The sequence below is a fragment of the Schistocerca nitens genome, chromosome 2 (genome assembly GCF_023898315.1).
Source record: "Schistocerca nitens isolate TAMUIC-IGC-003100 chromosome 2, iqSchNite1.1, whole genome shotgun sequence".
Lineage (NCBI taxonomy): Eukaryota > Metazoa > Arthropoda > Insecta > Orthoptera > Acrididae > Schistocerca > Schistocerca nitens.
In genome coordinates this window covers 1168927910-1168946230 of record NC_064615.1, presented here as the reverse complement: position 1 = coordinate 1168946230, position 18321 = coordinate 1168927910, and the positions used below count along the sequence as shown (strand labels likewise).

At 43.3% G+C, this 18321-nt stretch overlaps 1 long non-coding RNA gene across 2 annotated transcripts in view; it reads right to left on the bottom strand.

Moving 5' to 3' along the window:
• LOC126234816 (uncharacterized) overlaps positions 1-18321 on the bottom strand; it is a 173932-nt gene that overhangs the window by 105483 nt on the left and 50128 nt on the right. Inside the window, exon 2 of one of the 2 annotated variants that reach the window (XR_007544781.1) lies at positions 11239-11359. This is a non-coding gene — a long non-coding RNA (uncharacterized LOC126234816). The remainder of the gene's footprint in view (positions 1-11238; positions 11360-18321) is intronic. The other variant, XR_007544780.1, reaches the window with a different exon arrangement.

The window sequence follows — 18321 nt, the reverse complement described above, 5'->3', positions numbered from 1 at the left end:
TTTCTGAGGAAAAGTTTGTGAACCACGTTCAGAAGAATGTCACATACTGTCTATGGTCCCTTGGTGGTGTAAAAATTGTAAGCTTCCAAGTCAATGCAATCAAAACATATGGCCATTTGTGTCACATATCTTGATACTCGATAACTCATTCATTTAAACGTCTAGGGTGCTTTCCGTTGTGCTAGACTCATGAAATTTGGCAATAAACAAGACTTCGCAGTACAAAGGAAAAAATCGAAAACCATTAATTTTTAATTACATCATACGAAAACATGTTTTACTGGTCATTTTTTATGCGGCTATGTGTCTGACCCTCTTTTAAGACCCATTTTTCTCTGGAATAGTATGGCGCATTAATTTCAAATTTATATCACACACCAAAGTCTGCAGTCCCTTGGCGGTGTAAAAATGTTAAGCTTCGTAATCAATGCAAGCAAAAGATATAACACGTTTTTAAACTCCCAGTTTCACTCATCAAAACCTGTAGTGTACTTCCCGTTGACCTAAAACCATGAGATTCGGCAAGAAGCAAGATTTCACAGTACAAGTAAAATAAAAAATCTGAAATGTTAAGTTGTAATTACATTACTCACAAAATGTATTTTGCCATTTGTACATACATTGTATTAATAGTTCAGCAAAAGCATAATAGATGGAGATTAGTGGAAGCAAACATAAAATGTAAGCTGCAGTCATGCTTTAGTAAGTAAATAAAAATGGTATATCAAATCTTCTCTCGCTCTCGCTCTCTCTCTCTCTCTCTCTCTCTCTCTCTCTCTCTCTCCCTCCCTCTTATAAACTGAAATCCCTGTTCGCTTCTTTCTGTACGTCTGGGCTAGTGTGAGGAGCTACTGTAGAGATTTTGATACAGCCTCGGAATTCCCTGACCAACGTTGACGGTATCGATAACAAACAAAAACCGTCCACATTCTCGATTCCCAGTACTGATGAACCTATACATACATAATTATGTTCGTACGGATTCCTCAGTGCACGGGTCCTACTCGCACTTGAGCAATGTTTTTCGTTTATCATTGCACGTTGTTCCTGTAGATAATGATCAAGAGATAAACTAGGTTTATGTTTTATTACTTTGTAATAGTTTACTTGTGGCGTAGAGAAAAGCATTGACGATTATGAAGCTGTGAGATACGTGTCAGTGGCTCTGATGTCCTACCGAAGCGTTCCCACACTGTGTAGATTATCATCGCAACGCTCGAGACTCTCAAAACTTGATTTTGTAAACCGATTTCCCGATACCGCTTCGGGTTTTTTCAGTAAACACTCCTATACCGATGTTGGAAATATGGTTCTAGCTGCGGGATTTCTTCTTCCATAGTCGATTTCCGCTCCGATGTAAACGCGCAGTCAGTTCTGAAATGTGCTTAGGTTGTCAGGTTTCGTCTTGAATCATTTCGGTAATCTGGACGGAGTGACGTTTTTTGCAGTCGAGCAGAAGTGGAAATATTAGCCTGAACACGAATTGATCTCCGATTGAAACGTCCCTTTAGAAAAATTATGAAACACTTTGCTAGTAAAATTCTACGTTATTTGATTTTCAAATAGTTGAGCAAAACTCAACGTACTCAAACAGTTTTCTCTTTACTTATTCTGATTATCACTAAACTGACACACTATATTTTTAGCCCAACGCAATCTGACTTTCAAAAACCCTACAAAAGAATGGCCCTGACTGACAATAACCTATACTTTTCATGAATCCCTTCCTCACAAAAATCTTCGTTACTCGAACTACTGCAATACAGCGAGCGCCAATACTGCCAGCTAAATAAAAGATTTTAATTACTGAAGGCACTAATTACGGATAGGTATAGTTACCAAATGAAAGATTTTGATAGAGAACAAACAATGTATTTACCTTAATAGTGTTCAAAAGTCATCTCATATATATATATATATATATATATATATATATATATATATATATATATATATATGACATCCATCTTTACAAATTTCCTTTTTCTGGCGGACACACGTCCAAATCGTCCGCTTATAGGAATCTCTCAAAACTCTGTCATGTCTCTCTCCACATCCACCACTGCTGGCGACTCACCTCCAACTGCCCAACGCTACGCGCTGTTCACATCCAACTGCCCAACACTACACTAGTGAATATTTCAACAATGAGTCCAACCAGCCACAGACTGCACACAGCACACTCAGTGACTTTCATATGAAGCACTACGTGGCGTTACCAACATAAAAACATAAACAGCGCACTTACACGATATTTAATTGAAGAGGAAGAGAGATTTTTCTAAGTAGATCGAAAATATCAACTGCGTTTTTTAAACTAGGAACCCCCATTTTTTATTACATATTCGTGTAGTACGTAAAGAAATATGAATGTTTTAGTTGGACCACTTTTTCGCTTTGTGATACATGGCGCTGTAATAGTCACAAACGTATTTGCTTCATGATACATTACCCGTGTTAAAAGGGACCGTTTACCAATTGCAGAAAAGGTCGATATCGAGTTGATGTATGGCTGTTGTGATCAAAATGCCAAACGGGCGTGTGCTATGTATCATCTTGAAATAAAGTAATTATACATCCATAACAGAGCAATTGTCAAGTGACCCTAGCCATAATTATCAGTCATTATTTATTTTACAAGTTGGTATCCTGGACGACATCATCCAAGTGTCCGGACCATTTGCCTGATAGTTATATTATTTAAGGAAACAGGAATTGTTCAGCCACAGATGAAACGTCAATCAGGACCTGCAACACATGATGATGCCCAAGCAGGTGTTTTAGCTGCTGTCGCGCGTAATCCGCACATCAGTAGCAGACAAATTGTGCGAGAATCGGGAATCTCAAAAACGTCGGCGTTGAGAGTGCTACATCAACATCGATTGCACCCGTACCATATTTCTAAACACCAGGAATTGCATGGCCACGACGTACTATAGATCTTAATGTATGTAGTGTTTGTGTGTAATGTGGAGTTGATGGGATAATTATTGCGAGAATTACTATGACTTTCTCCCACGGAATACCAAAACGCACATATGGTTTGGATGTTGTGCTACATATCACAGTTAGTGTTATCATTATGGAACTTAAATGAGGAGAAGCTCATCGAATGTGAATGGTCCACGTTATTTCAGGTGGTTTAACGCTGCTGCTCTTCCATATTGTCTCGTGATACCACAGAACACACACTGCGCAATTTTGACAACAGCGACCACTGTAATGCTCTTTACTGTCAAACAAACTTGGTGACTTATTCTTTCGTTTGTCCCAAACTTGTAAAATAAATAATGACTGATAATTATGGCTAGGGTGACTTGACAATTGCTCTGTTATGGATGTATAATTACTTTATTTCAAGATGATTCCTCTCAAATTGGGATAATATAACTTGAACGTCAGTATATCGCAGATTTTCGAATAGAACCACTGGATAAAACTTACTGACCGCGTCCGCGCTCTGACTTGCTAGCAGGCGATCTTGTTTAAGTTGTAACTGACCGTAAACTGCGTTATTTACGATGACGTGGTCAGCCTTTAAACGTTCTCACCCGACTGGGTGGTGATTTATCGATATCTGTTAGTAACATGTATATTAGTGGGAAATTATGGTTTTGTTGTTATTATTAATGTAGAATAATCTCTTTCCTCGTCGCTGTGATTCTATCTCTGCCTTGTGTCAAGACAAAAGGTGTATGTCAATTGTAACACGCCTCAGTTATACGGATATCGGGAAACAAGAGTAGGTTCTAATAAATAATTACGTGTGTTCTACCTCTAGTAATCACTGAACCAGGTTATTCCACGGCCGAAAATGCAAATACAATGCATTGTAGGAATGATATTCGACAAGGCGACATTCCATGGGTTCCAGGTTATGTAATTAAAATGCGTGCAAGTTTAACTTGTATTTATACACCTCGAATGCCTCCCCCACGACCCACGGACCTTGTGATTGGTGGGGTAGCGTGCTTGCGCCAGTAACACAGATAGCTGTACCCTAGGTGCAACCACAATGGGGGAGTATGTGTGGTGAGACCAGACAAACGTGGGGCTCCTGAAGAGGGGCAGCAGCCATTTCAGTAATTGCAGGGGCAACAGTCTGCGTTATTGCTAGATATGGCCGTGATACGGCCTTGCTGTGCTGGTACTGCGAGCAGTTGGTAGCAAGGAGAAACTGCAGCCGTAATTTTTCCCGAGGGCACGCAGCACTACTGTATGGTTAAATGATGATGGCATCCTCATTGGTAAAATATTCTGCAGGTAAAATAGTCCTTCATTAAGAACTATGACAGGTACTACTGAGGAGGATTTCGTCATCACGAGAAACAAAAGTCGCGTTCCATAGATCGGAGTGTGAAATGTTAGTCCATTAATTGGATAGGTTAGTTAGAAAATTTAAAAAACGAAAATGACAGGTTGAAGTAACATATAGTGGGAATTAGTGAAGTTCACTGGCAGGGGAACACGACTTCTGATCAGGCAAATAACAGTGTCCTAAATACAGAATCAACAGAATCAAATAGGGTCAATGCAGGAGTAGGTTTAATAATGAATAAGAAAATAGGAATGTCGGTAAGCTACTATGAACAGCATAGTGAACGCATTATCGTCCAGTATAGAAACGAAGCCCACACCAATCACAGTAATACAAGTTTGTACTTCAAATACCTCCTCATATGAGGAATAAATTGAAGAAATGTGTGATGAGATAAAAGAAATCATTCATGTAATTCAGAGAGAAGAAAATTTAATTGTGATGGGAGTTAGGAAATCGGTAGTAGTAAAAGGAAGAAAAGGAAAATTAATAGGCGAATATAGATTGGGGGGGATGAAATAGAAAGCTGCATAATTTAATCATCGCTAACACTTGGTTTAAAAATCATAAAAGAATACTGTATACGTGGAAGAGATCTGGAGACACCGGAAGGTGTCAGACCGATTATGTAATGGTAAGCCAGAGATTTCAAACCAAATTTTGAAGTGTAAGACATTTCCAGGAGCAGGTGTGAACTCTGACCACAATTTATTGGTTATGAAATTGCAAAACTGTAGGAAATTAAGGAGTTGGGACCAGGATACTGTTGAGATACTGATCAGGGACTGAGACGCTGCAGGCACTGGCGGGTGAGGCTTATCCCGTACGCGCGCTGTAGCCGTACTACCAGCGCGTTCCTTCGTTGCGCCGGCCTGGCGCCGAGCCAAGTCGTGCGGGTTGCATCACCCACCCGCTAGGCGCTCAGCGGGCAGTGCGGCACTATGCTTTGAATATTTTCTAACTGTTGCATCCTTCAGCCCCCGGTTCGCGATGTACGCTCCCCGGTTACAAAGGTCAGGGATCACTCTTTATTAATAATTATAGTACAAAGTGATATCTCCCGTTACAGTTACATTTTCAGCAAGTACACCAAGTCCTTTCATCCATACATGTATTTTTTCATCAACGCCGCCACCGCATGCCTGTCTACAAACATATCATTAGCCTCGAGAATAAACTCGGAGGAAATGGAACAGCCCAAGCAGTTATACTAAATGGACGTATATTCTTCCGTAGCTGCAGGGTTAATTTTACTCTGTTGGGAATTTCAGAAGGAGCTTTAGGCAACAACTAACTACAATATGATGAAGGAATACGGTAGAAGATGAATGGTTAGCTTTGTGAGATTAAATAGCGAAGGCAGCGGAGGATCAAATAGGTAAAAATACAAGGCCTAATAGAAACTCTTGGATAACACAGGAGATACCGCATTTAAATGATGAAACGAGAAAACATAAAAATGCAGGAAATGAAGCAGGCGAAAGGGGATTTAAACATTTAAAGAATGAGAGTAACAGAATGCGCAAAATTGGTAACCAGTAATTCCTACAGGACAAATGAAGGATTTAGAAGTATATATCGCAAGGGGAAAGGCAGATACCACCTACAGGAAAATTAAAGGGACCATTTGAGAACGAGAAGAAGCAGTATAAATATCAAGAGCTTAGATTCACAACCAATCCTAAGCAAAGAAAGGAAAGCTCCCTATATAAGGGAGATGATCTTGAAGGCAATATTATAGAAATGGGAGAGTACACAGGTGAACACGAGATGTTGTATTTTTATTTCCAAGTTACGGCTGATCACTGGGAAAACACGTGACGCTTTTGAAGCCGACCCGTGCTGTTGAGAGCACGGCCACCAGCTGCAACACAGCAAAGGCCATCGCTTCTCAGAGAAGCGCACGCGTATTGTTTCCGTAATCTCCAATCAGTGTCAAAACATCGGAAAAGTTATTCGCTTGTTTTCTTCTCGAGTGTTGAGTCGTTTACTTAAACGACAGCACCTGTGTGGACACTTGACAGCAAAAGAAACAGTTGATCCACCGGATAAGCTTAATATTACACAACAGAAAATTTATCATTAAAAAAATCGTACAAGTGCAAGTAGGAATCGCTCTCTGAGGACTCTGTATAAGCTTAATTATGTAGATAGTTAATCTACAGAGTGAAAATTAATAAAACCGACAAATTACAGGGTCTATTTCCACATTGGAAATGGAGGAAAGAATTCCTATGAGCATCCATCCGGAAATGGACTGTGCGCGTGCAACAACACGTTCCGGAACTCTGTACAAAGCGCATACACATCACAGCATCACACCAGATATTCAAAGTCTCCTCCATGAGATTGCAAGTGATAATCGTACTTTGGCATTCACCATCTTGGCGGGTGGTAAGTTCATATGGGACCAAACTGCTGAGGTCATCGGTTCCTAGGCTTACACACTACTTAATGTAACGTAAACTAACTGACACTAAAGACAACACACACAACTATGACCGACGGAGGACTAGAACCTCCTACGGGGGCAGCCGCGCGAACCGTGGCAAGGCGCCCGAGACCGCACGGCTACCCGGCACCATCTTGGTGGGCCACTTGCGTGGGGTGTTCATATCAGTATCCTGTATAGGAGTACACACAGTAAACTACCTCCCTGCTCGTTCGTCTGTCTGAAACGACCCATGATCACACGAACGCCCAAAAAGGGCTTGAAATGCTGTGTGATGTGTTTGGTGCCTTTGAGGGTTCTTGTTTTGGTTTAGCCGTGCTGCCTCTCGACCGGCTGCATCAGCTTCGCCGTACACGAACACCGTCTCGTATTGTTCCCGACACGAATACCGGACAATTTTGCTGCTTACAGTACGCTGCGTCGATCACACATCTTGTAACACACAAGCAACACACATTGCCAAGGGATCGTAGACGTTAGTATCTGACGTATGTTTCAACTAGATACCTCTACTCGTTCCTGACAAAAAGGATTCTTACCAGACGTACAGATGGATAACAAAGCTGTTCTATAAGGAACCCTAAAAATTAATCTGGATAATTTCTTGTTCTGAGGAACGAACTTTAACACTTAAGTAAGTTGATTTTGAGTTTCTGTAAAATAAACGTCGATGCGAATATAAGCTTAATTTTCACTGAAAGTTGCTGATGATCATTTGTGTGGCGTTAAATCACGTCTGCGAATAATGGACAGATCTATTGAAATTAGAAATATTACTTTTCGTGGGATGATGTACTTTGTTTTTGCTGGTATTGAAGTCTACAGAAGTCTGTACAGAACAGTTGGAACAGAGAGTCAGTTTTTGAATTTTTTTACCCTTGAGGATCTAACAAGACGACCCCCAGACCTGCGAATCATCAAATTTGGTAAGCCTCAGATATGTTGTAGAGGGACCTGTCTTAAGTAGTTGGCTAGCGGATTATCATGCGACGGCCCCTAGCTTCCGAGGAAATCGATGTTGAATTTTTGTGTGTTCCGTCCACACCTGTAACGTTATTCATATTTCATCTAGGCGATGGTAGCACAGCGGCTAAGATTCTTGGCTACCACGCTGGCGGTACAGGTTCAGGTCCTGCCCATGCACTTTTTTTCAGTTTTATCGTACAATATATCAGTAAGTAGCGTAAGTCATGCAAATCGTGAAGCAATTTGCCAGGGTATCTGATAGCCTTAGCGAGTTCGCCCTTCGATTACTGATCACACTCCTCTACTTGTGATGGATTGTCCTTCGGATGTCCTTCTGTAGAAACGCTTTCTTCTTCTATTGCACTACATTCTTTTGACACACATTGCACTGACGACGCTTTCCGAACAGTTGATGCTGGCTACAAATACCAGCTGGCGGTTTATAGGGACTGGCAACACCTTGACGGTCCGCAGGGGAGGAGGGACAATGGTAGGGAATTCATATTCTAGAAAATGCAGGAAGCGAACCTTGCCCAAATATTTGGAGTTGTAACTACGAACGACAGACGGAGCAAACATTCAAAGGAAGTGTGTTGTAAGGATTGATTTATTAATGAAATTACTACGGTGAAAGTCACCATTTTTGAATAATTTTCCATGATATTTTTTACCATTAAAATGAAAAGAAAAAGTACAGGGATGGGGTCAGAAACTTGACCACCAGCATGGTATCCTTGAGCGTTAGCTGCTGCACTATCCTCGCTTGACTGTAAACTCACAAATATTACGGTTCTACGAGGTGCCCATAAAAGGTCATCATCCATTATCTCCGAAACTATGGGTCGTTGCATGGAAAGCCACTATCAAATTACTCACGACAGGTTCCTCTGTAAGACTCACAAAAACCTGCGATTAACCGGTCTGACAGTCCCCTTATAAGTACATTTTCAGGTGAGTGAAGAATTTTTTTACATGTTTTTTTTCAGGAACTGATTATACCTAGCGATTACAATTACAGTGCAGCTACTCACGAAGGTACAGTGTGCGCTGTAATTATCGTAACTTTGCAGATATGCTAATGCGTTATTATTAAACCAACTTACGTTAGAAAAAAATTAATTACGTGTTTGTCCACCAGGTGCAGATCTGGCTCTGTTCTCTGCTTCTATGACGGTATGATGCCCACGCTCTCATTTGACAAACCATAACGTAAGTGAATGGTACACTATGTTATCAAAACCTGGCTGAAATTTACTTCGTGGTGCCGTCCATCGGTAATGCTGGAATTCAATATGGTGTTGGCCCACCCTTAGCCTTGATGACAGCTTCCACTCTCACAGGCGTATGTTCAATGAGATGCTAGAAGTTCCATAAAATTTCGAGCGTGCAGCCGCATAAATTCTGCTTCTTCTTCTAATATTTCGACTGAATACTGTCCAAGCATCTTCAGACTGAGCCGAGGTGTCTAACGCTCCAGCACTTTCTCCGATCTTTTTCACCCGAGGATCGAACCACTGCGTATACGGCCAAAGATACACAAGGCGGCAGAGACGTTGATAGGAAGCAAAGAGCTGCAACTCATGTATAGAAGTTAAATCTATGGCTGCGCAGTCGTTCCACACGGTGATATCGATATGTCATGGAGAGCTGCACCGTCAAGACGTATTCATGATTTAATGGAAGAAATTGCCGGATTCCACGATTTGTCCAAGCTGAAGCCGCTATCTCTGTTAATTAAATTCGTCACCAACAGAAATTCAATTGCTTCTTTCACGTCTGAAAGTTTATGGTACAGTCTTTACGCCGTCAAAACATGAAGATGCACATCATGTGCTGGAGCGTTTCTTGGGGAATGGCAGCTCAATCTTCACGGAGTGCTGCACTGAGGAGAGGTATCGATGTGGGTCGGTGAGGCCTGGCACGAAGTCGGCTTTCCAAAACATCCCAGAGATGTTCTATAGGATTCAGGTCAGGACTCTGTGGAGGTCAGTCCATTACAGGGATGTTATTGTCGTGTGACCACTCCGCCACAGGCCGTGCATTATGAACAGGTGCTTGATCGTGTTGAAAGATGCAATCACCATTCCCCAATTGCTGTTCAGCAGTGGGAAGCAAGAAGGTTTAAAAAATCAATGTAGACCTGTGCTGTGATAATGCCACGCAAAACAACAAGGGGTGTAAGCCCCCTCCATTAAAAACACGACCACACCATAATACCACCGCCTCCGAATTTTACTGTTGGCACTACGCATGCTGGTAGATGACGTTCACCGGGTATTCGCCATACCCACACCCTGCCATCAGATCGCCACATTGTGTACCGTGATTCGTCACTCCATACAACGTTTTTGCACTGTTCAATCGTCCAATGTTTACGCTACCAAGAAAGGCGTCGTTTGTCTTTTACCGGCGTGATGTGTGGCTTATGAGCAGCCGTACGACCATGAAATCCAAGTTTTCCCACCTCACGGCTAACTGTCATAGTACTTGCAGTGGATTCTGATTCAGTTTGGAATTCCTGTGTGATGGTCTGGATAGATGTCTGCCTATTACACATTATGACCCTCTTCAAATGTCGGCGGTCTCTGTCAATCAACAGATGATGTCGGCCTGTACGCTTTTGTGCTGTATGTGTCCCTTCACGTTTCCATTTCTCTATCACATCGGAAACAGTGGTCCTAGGGATATTTAGAAGCGTGGAAATCTCGCGTACAGACGTATGACACAAGTGACACCCAATCACCTGGCCACGTTCGAAGTCCGTGAGCTCCGAGGAACGCCCCATTCTGCTCTCTCACGATGTCTAATGGCTACTGAGGTTACTGATATGGAGTACCTGACAGTAGGTGGCAGCACAATGCACCTAATATGAAAAAGGTATGTTTTTAGGGGTGTCCCGATACCTTTGATCACACAGTGTAAATCTATCGAGAAGAGAGACCGTGCGCTGTTGGTTTAACTGGTTCATGTGAACGGCAAGAATTACAGTGCTACATTGATACAATATCGCCCACTGGCAGGTTTGAGGAGATGCTCGATGTCATTACATCGTTTAAAGATAATGATAATGAAATTCGGAAACACAGCTGAGCTTTGCGTGGCTCCTGAAAGACGAGGACGTCCTGTCTCGGTGGACGTTATTGATGAGGTGCTGTTATTATAACTGACCATGCAGTACGTGCCCGAGGTAGTCCTAGAGCTCGTGCAGTGTCACAGGTGTCGTCCATACCACGGTTAACAGCACGGAAAGTTTTGGGATCTATTTCACACTGTTGCCCGTACAATATACAGACGGTGCAGCAAACGACACCTCAGGATCCACAGCAACTCTTTCTTACTCTTCGGTTTCTGGCATCGACCAAAGCTGAGGGCCTGTAGCCGGAAAATATTCTGTGGAGGGACATGGAACATATTACACTACAAGGTGCAGTAAATACACAGAACTACCGAATTTCAGGCACTACAAAACTGAGTCTTATGCACGAAGAACCATTGCACTCACCTTGTGTGGCCGTGTGGTGCGGATTCACATTACCTTTGTTCTCGGTCCGTTCTTCTTTGAAGAGAATGCACCCAGAGAGGCTGTCAGGCGTACTGTCGCGTCTTCACATTATCGAGACCTCCTGGAACAGCATGTGATTTCTGCTTTGAAGCAGCTTAACTGAGAGGAAACCTCTGGTTTCAGGCAAGATGGGGCAAAACCTCAAGTGGCTCCTCCAATGAAAGATCTGTTTAACGCAGCCTTCCACAAATTTATCGTCTCCAGAGTTTTACCGGTGACATGGTCTGCTAGATCACCTGATCTGAATCCACGTGACTTTTCGCTCTGCGGATACCTAAAAGAACGCGTTTACTAACGACACTTCGGTATCTATCAGACATCAAGGCGATTATACAGGAACACGTTGCTCGGAATCAATCGGAGCTACTCCAAGGAAGTCCTACGTCGTTTTATGGGTGCAGCATCTAGTCGACGTCTCCAGTGTTCTTACTGAACAAACTGTGTAAGCGTTTGTTAATAATAAAATCAACATTAAGCCTTTTTCACCTATCTGACCCTTTTCTATCCACATCTAGCTCCTATTTCATTACATGTGGATACATTTATGTACATCTGAAACGTCCCCTTAGAAAAATTTATGAATTACTGTGCTGATAAACCTCTTACATTATTTGATTTTCAAACAGCTGATCAGAACTGAACGTACTCAGACATTTCGCTCTTTACCTATTCTGATCAACACTAAACTGACACACAATATTTTTAGCGCAACGCAATCTGACTTTTAATAATCCCTATAAAAGAATGACCCTGACTAACAATAACCTATACCTTTCACAAATCACTTACCTCACAAAAATCGTCGTTACTCAAAGTACTGCAATACACCGAGCGCCAATACTGCCAGCTAAATAAAAGATTCAAACTACTGAAGGCACTGACTACTGATAGGCATAGTTAGCAAATGAAAGATTTTGGTAGAGAACAAAAAATGTATTTATCTTAATAGTGTTCAAAAGTCGTAATACCTATATCAGTCCATGATATCCAATATTACAAATTTACTGTCTCTGTCCAGATCATCCACTCTCAAAACTCCGCCATCTCACTTCCCCACATCCACCACTGCTGGAGGCTCACCTACAACTGCGCAACGCTACGCGCTGTTGACAGACAACTGCCCAACACTACAATAGCAAATTCCAACAATGCCACCCAGCCACAGACTGCACACAGCATAGGCAGTGATTTTCATACAGAGCGCTAGGTGGCGATGGCGTTACCAATATAAGAACCTAAACAGCCTACTTACACATCATTCTTGCCATCACAGCACCAGATTTTCAACTAGTGGCACAACTGGAACTATTTTTTTTTTCCACCTTAAACCTGTCCCGCATTAACGCGTTAGAATATGTGTCAAGTTTCCCTGCCATACAATAATTATAGTCCACACTGAACCTCCTGTGGGTAGCGACACTTTAATTTTGACCACCCGGTATAATCTCTTTACCGCTCTATGAGGAATAATTGAGTTAACGGACGGTAGATCAGACTGAAGTAACTAAATATTGTTGTCAACCATGCTGTGTTCCTAACAACTTTCCTCTCGAGTATTGCGGCCGGTTAAACAGCAACACTGTTTTAGAAATTAATTTTTGATTCATTTATTTAATTACTTAAGAGAAGTGAGATTATATGCTAATGAATTATTCGTTGTCGGTGCATGAGGTCTAGTTCGTCTTGGTATGGCTGTGGTTGTTCCTTCCTGTTTCCACTTCACAATGACATCACCAGCTTCAGAAGGGTTGAAGTTTCCTAGATGGATCTGTCACTTAGGCGGCATCCAACGACTAATCCACGTTCGAAGTCACTGAGTTGTCCTAATCCATACACTCTGCTGTTACTGCTTCGCTGCTGGCAGCACAGTACTTCCTGTTTTGTTTCATAGTGGCGGGCTCGCCCCTTGTGATATCTAGTAGTCTGTACTGCAATCCGGACACTTTTGGTCAGATGAGGTGTGTGTACCACGGAACTCCTCGAACTGTTCCGGAAGAGTTTTTATCTCATTCGACGCTTAAGAAAGTGTACTTAATGGCTCAAATGGCTCTGAGCACTATGGGACTTAACTTCTGAGGTCATCAGTCCCCTAGAACTTAGAACTACTTAAAGCTAACTAACCTAAGGACACCACACACACTCATGCCCGAGGCAGGATTCGAGCCTGCGACCGTAGCGGTCGCGCGGTTCCAGACTGTAGCGCCTAGAACCGCTCGGCCACCCCGGCCGGCGAAAGTGTACTTACCTTAAACTGCTTTCAAACAGTTCTTGTATGACTGGTGAGTTATGGAGTGATGAAACATATTTATTTTGTTCAGCATGCTCATCGTAATGGACACAGGGTATTACCACCCGCTCTCATAAATTTGCTTAAATATCAGCTCCAGTTGCGTAAAACTGCCATTGTGACACAGCCGTTTTTGCCGAAAACAGTTGTGATAATAAATACTGGAGCTGTTATTTAATTAAACCGAAATTTTTGTCTGATGCCTTCAGTTACGTTTACAGGTGCTGTTCATTTCCCTCTCGAAAAATAATTTTGTTCTAAATATTTCACTGCTACCAACAGTATTTCATGAATATTTCTCATTTGTCCAAAATGATTAAGCAAAACTACGAATAAGTTCTTTAAGAACTGGTAGGCTGTTATTTAAAATACACTCCTGGAAATGGAAAAAAGAACACATTGACACCGGTGTGTCAGACCCACCATACTTGCTCCGGACACTGCGAGAGGGCTGTACAAGCAATGATCACACGCACGGCACAGCGGACACACCAGGAACCGCGGTGTTGGCCGTCGAATGGCGCTAGCTGCGCAGCATTTGTGCACCGCCGCCGTCAGTGTCAGCCAGTTTGCCGTGGCATACGGAGCTCCATCGCAGTCTTTAACACTGGTAGCATGCCGCGACAGCGTGGACGTGAACCGTATGTGCAGTTGACGGACTTTGAGCGAGGGCGTATAGTGGGTATGCGGGAGGCCGGGTGGACGTACCGCCGAATTGCTCAACACGTGGGGCGTGAGGTCTCCACAGTACATCGATGTTGTCGCCAGTGGTCGGCGGAAGGTGCACGTGCCTGTCGACCTGGGACCGGACCGCAGCGACGCACGGATGCACGCCAAGACCGTAGGATCCTACGCAGTGCCGTAGGGGACCGCGCCGCCACTTCCCAGCAAATTAGGGACACTGTTGCTCCTGGGGTATCGGCGAGGACCATTCGCAACCGTCTCCATGAAGCTGGGCTACGGTCCCGCACACCGTTAGGCCGTCTTCCGCTCACGCCCCAACATCGTGCAGCCCGCCTCCAGTGGTGTCGCGACAGGCGTGAATGGAGGGACGAATGGAGACGTGTCGTCTTCAGCGATGAGAGTCGCTTCTGCCTTGGTGCCAATGATGGTCGTATGCGTGTTTGGCGCCGTGCAGGTGAGCGCCACAATCAGGACTGCATACGACCGAGGCACACAGGGCCAACACCCGGCATCATGGTGTGGGGAGCGATCTCCTACACTGGCCGTACACCACTGGTGATCGTCGAGGGGACACTGAATAGTGCACGGTACATCCAAACCGTCAACGAACCCATCGTTCTACCATTCCTAGACCGGCAAGGGAACTTGCTGTTCCAACAGGACAATGCACGTCCGCATGTATCCCGTGCCACCCAACGTGCTCTAGAAGGTGTAAGTCAACTACCCTGGCCAGCAAGATCTCCGGATCTGTTCCCCATTGAGCATGTTTGGGACTGGATGAAGCGTCGTCTCACGCGGTCTGCACGTCCAGCACGAACGCTGGTCCAACTGAGGCGCCAGGTGGAAATGGCATGGCAAGCCGTTCCACAGGACTACATCCAGCATCTCTACGATCGTCTCCATGGGAGAATAGCAGCCTGCATTGCTGCGAAAGGTGGATATACACTGTACTAGTGCCGACATTGTGCATGCTCTGTTACCTGTGTCTATGTGCCTGTGGTTCTGTCAGTGTGATCATGTGATGTATCTGACCCCAGGAATGTGTCAATAAAGTTTCCCCTTCCTGGGACAATGAATTCACGGTGTTCTTATTTCAATTTCCAGGAGTGTACATTTATCTGCAAACTGAGGACAGCCATTTTGTCCGTAGCAAAGAATTTAAAAACTGTGAGATTGAGTGTAGTGTTGCATATACCGGGTGATCAAAAAGTCAGTATAAATTTGGAAACTGAATAAATCACGGAATAATGTAGATTGACAGGTACAAATTGACTCACATGCTTGGAATGACATGGGGTTTTATTAGAACCAAAAAAATACAAAAGTTCAAAAAATGTCCGACAGATAGCTCTTCATCTGATCAGAATATCAACAATTCGCATAACAAAGTAAGACAAAGCAAAGATGGTGTTCTTTACAGGGTATGATCAATATGTTCACCATCATTCCTCAACAATAGTTGCAGTCGAGGAATAATGTTATGAACAGCACTGTAAAGCATGTCCGGAGTTACGGTGAGGCATTGGCGTCGGATGTTGTCTTTCAGCATCCCTAGAGATGTCGGTCGATCACGATACACTTGCGACTTCAGGTAACCCCAAAGCCAATAATCGCACAGACTGAGGTCTGGGCACCTGTGAGGCCAAGCATGACAAAGTGGCGGCTGAGCGCACGATCATCACCAAACGACGCGCGCAAGAGATCTTTCACGCGTCTAGCAATATGCATAAACATCGTACCTTCCAGCAGGTGTTTATCAGCCAGGCTGGGGATGATGCGATTCTGTAACATATCGGCGTACCTCTCACCCGTCACGGTAGCAGTTACAAAATCAGAATCACGCATTTCCTCGAAGAAAAAAGGCCCGATAACGGTAGATGTGGTAAATCCTACCCACACTGTGACTTTCTCGTCGTACAATGGAGTTTCCACGACAGTTCTAGGACTTTCAGTAGCACAAATTCTTCAGTTGTGGGCGTTGACAGACCCTTGGAGCGTGAAATGAGCTTCATCCGTCCACAACATATTACTCGACCAATCGGCATCCTCCGCCATCTTTTGAAACGCCCGCACCGCAAATGCCCTCCGCTTCACTAAATCGCCAGGTAACAGTTCATGATGCCGATGGATTTCGTACGGATAGCATCGGAGGGTACGCCTAAGTGCTAACCAAACAGTAGTGTATGGAATGCCGGTGTGACGTGCGACTGCACGAGCGCTGACTTCCCTGTGCATAGACGAATCAGCTACAGTCTCCATTTCTTCCTGAACCGTCTCAGCAGCATTACTCCTTGTGCTTGGTCGGCCACTACGGGGTCTATCGTCTAAACAACCCGTGGCTTCGAACTTCGAAATCATTCTCGCCACAGCTGCATTTGTCAACGGATCTTTACCCGTTCGAATCCCCTTCCTATGGCGATAGGATCGTAACGCTGAACTAGCACATTCCCCATTCTGATTATATAGCTTCACAAAAAGCGCCTTTTCCGGTAACGTCAACATGCTGCGACTGCTGGCGCATCTGATTCTCTCTCTCATTACAGTTCCTTTTATACGCGATTGTCATGCGCAGTCAGTAACGTTTTGCTGTCCAGCGCCATCTGTTGGACATTTTGTGAACTTTGTCTTTTTTTGTTCTAATAAAACCCCATGTCATTCCAAGCATGTGTGTCAATTTTTACCTCTGTATCTACATTATTCCGTGGTTTATTAAGTTTTCAAATTTGTTCTGACTTTTCGATCACCCGGTATTTGTTTTTATTTCTAACGCTATCCATACTAAAGGTGCATATCAGCCACTTCATAAAGGGTATGTAGAATGTGCACGGTAACTACCACACATACACACACACACAAGCACACACACACACACACACACACACTCACACACCCCACCGTCATCCAGTTAAAATGCGGAGCCAGCGACGGCCATGTGCGTTGCGTGTCGTTGGAGCGCATCATAATATTCTATGACGAGCGCCCATCGCTCGAAGAGCTGATCATTGGCTGAGATAACACACACGACATAATTCCCCAAGCTGTCCTAGCTGACGCGTGCGACTTGAAACGGCACGTAGCGTGACGGAAATGACGGATAACCCCTGGCAACACATGCGTTCACGCATCGCTGACGCACAGTGGAAGCAAAACAGTAGTTGATGCTTTGAATAATTTATCCCTTGAGATGGTACCCTCATTTGAAAACTGTGTCGTTTTAAAGGCTGTAAATATGGCGTTAAAACATACACAAACTAACGAGAGTACTAAGGCGCCCCATATAATGTTGTCTCATTGGACGACTGTTTCACATACAGCGTTTCTTTACAACTATCTGGAAATTGAGCAATTGCGAAGATTCAGGGGGGATTTTCCACTTCCAGCGTTTAGAATTGAAATCCCTAATCACACAATTGGGTGGACAAGAAAAGCATGGAAGGGCAAACCCAGACTAACAGCATCATTTGTCGTTTGAATGTTTACTTTTATTTAACCACCACATAATAGAATAAATAAATAAATGAAACAATCACAAATAATTATGAGTGATAAGGTAACGCTAATTAGTGGCTAACAGCAATAATTGACTGTAAGAAATGATTTTTACCTCAACAAGCCAGAAAACACAATACCAGAATAAATATAAAACAGTATTTTTTTAATCAAACAGGCTGTTAACATACAAAAGGGCAAACACACTGCTAAAATCAGCATAAAACCTACCTACAGTTTTATCAAGTACCAAAACAGCAAAATAGATTAAGGTTGTCCACACGTGAGGCAAGTACAAGCCAAGTTTAAGCTTAAACCAGTAATTGCGGTTAAATGATTTGAAAATATTCACGAAACATAATAATCGAGACAGTACCTTGTGGTTAAGCGAGTTTAGAAAAAACATAGCTACCCGAAGTTCATAACATGGGCAATACAAGCGTATGCCAAAGGAGATGTGCAAATTTAAGTAAAACTTTATATAAGGTTCCATAGATCAGAACATTAAGTAAAATAGATAATATTTAACTTAAAATTTATTAGGAAGCGACGTGAACCAATGG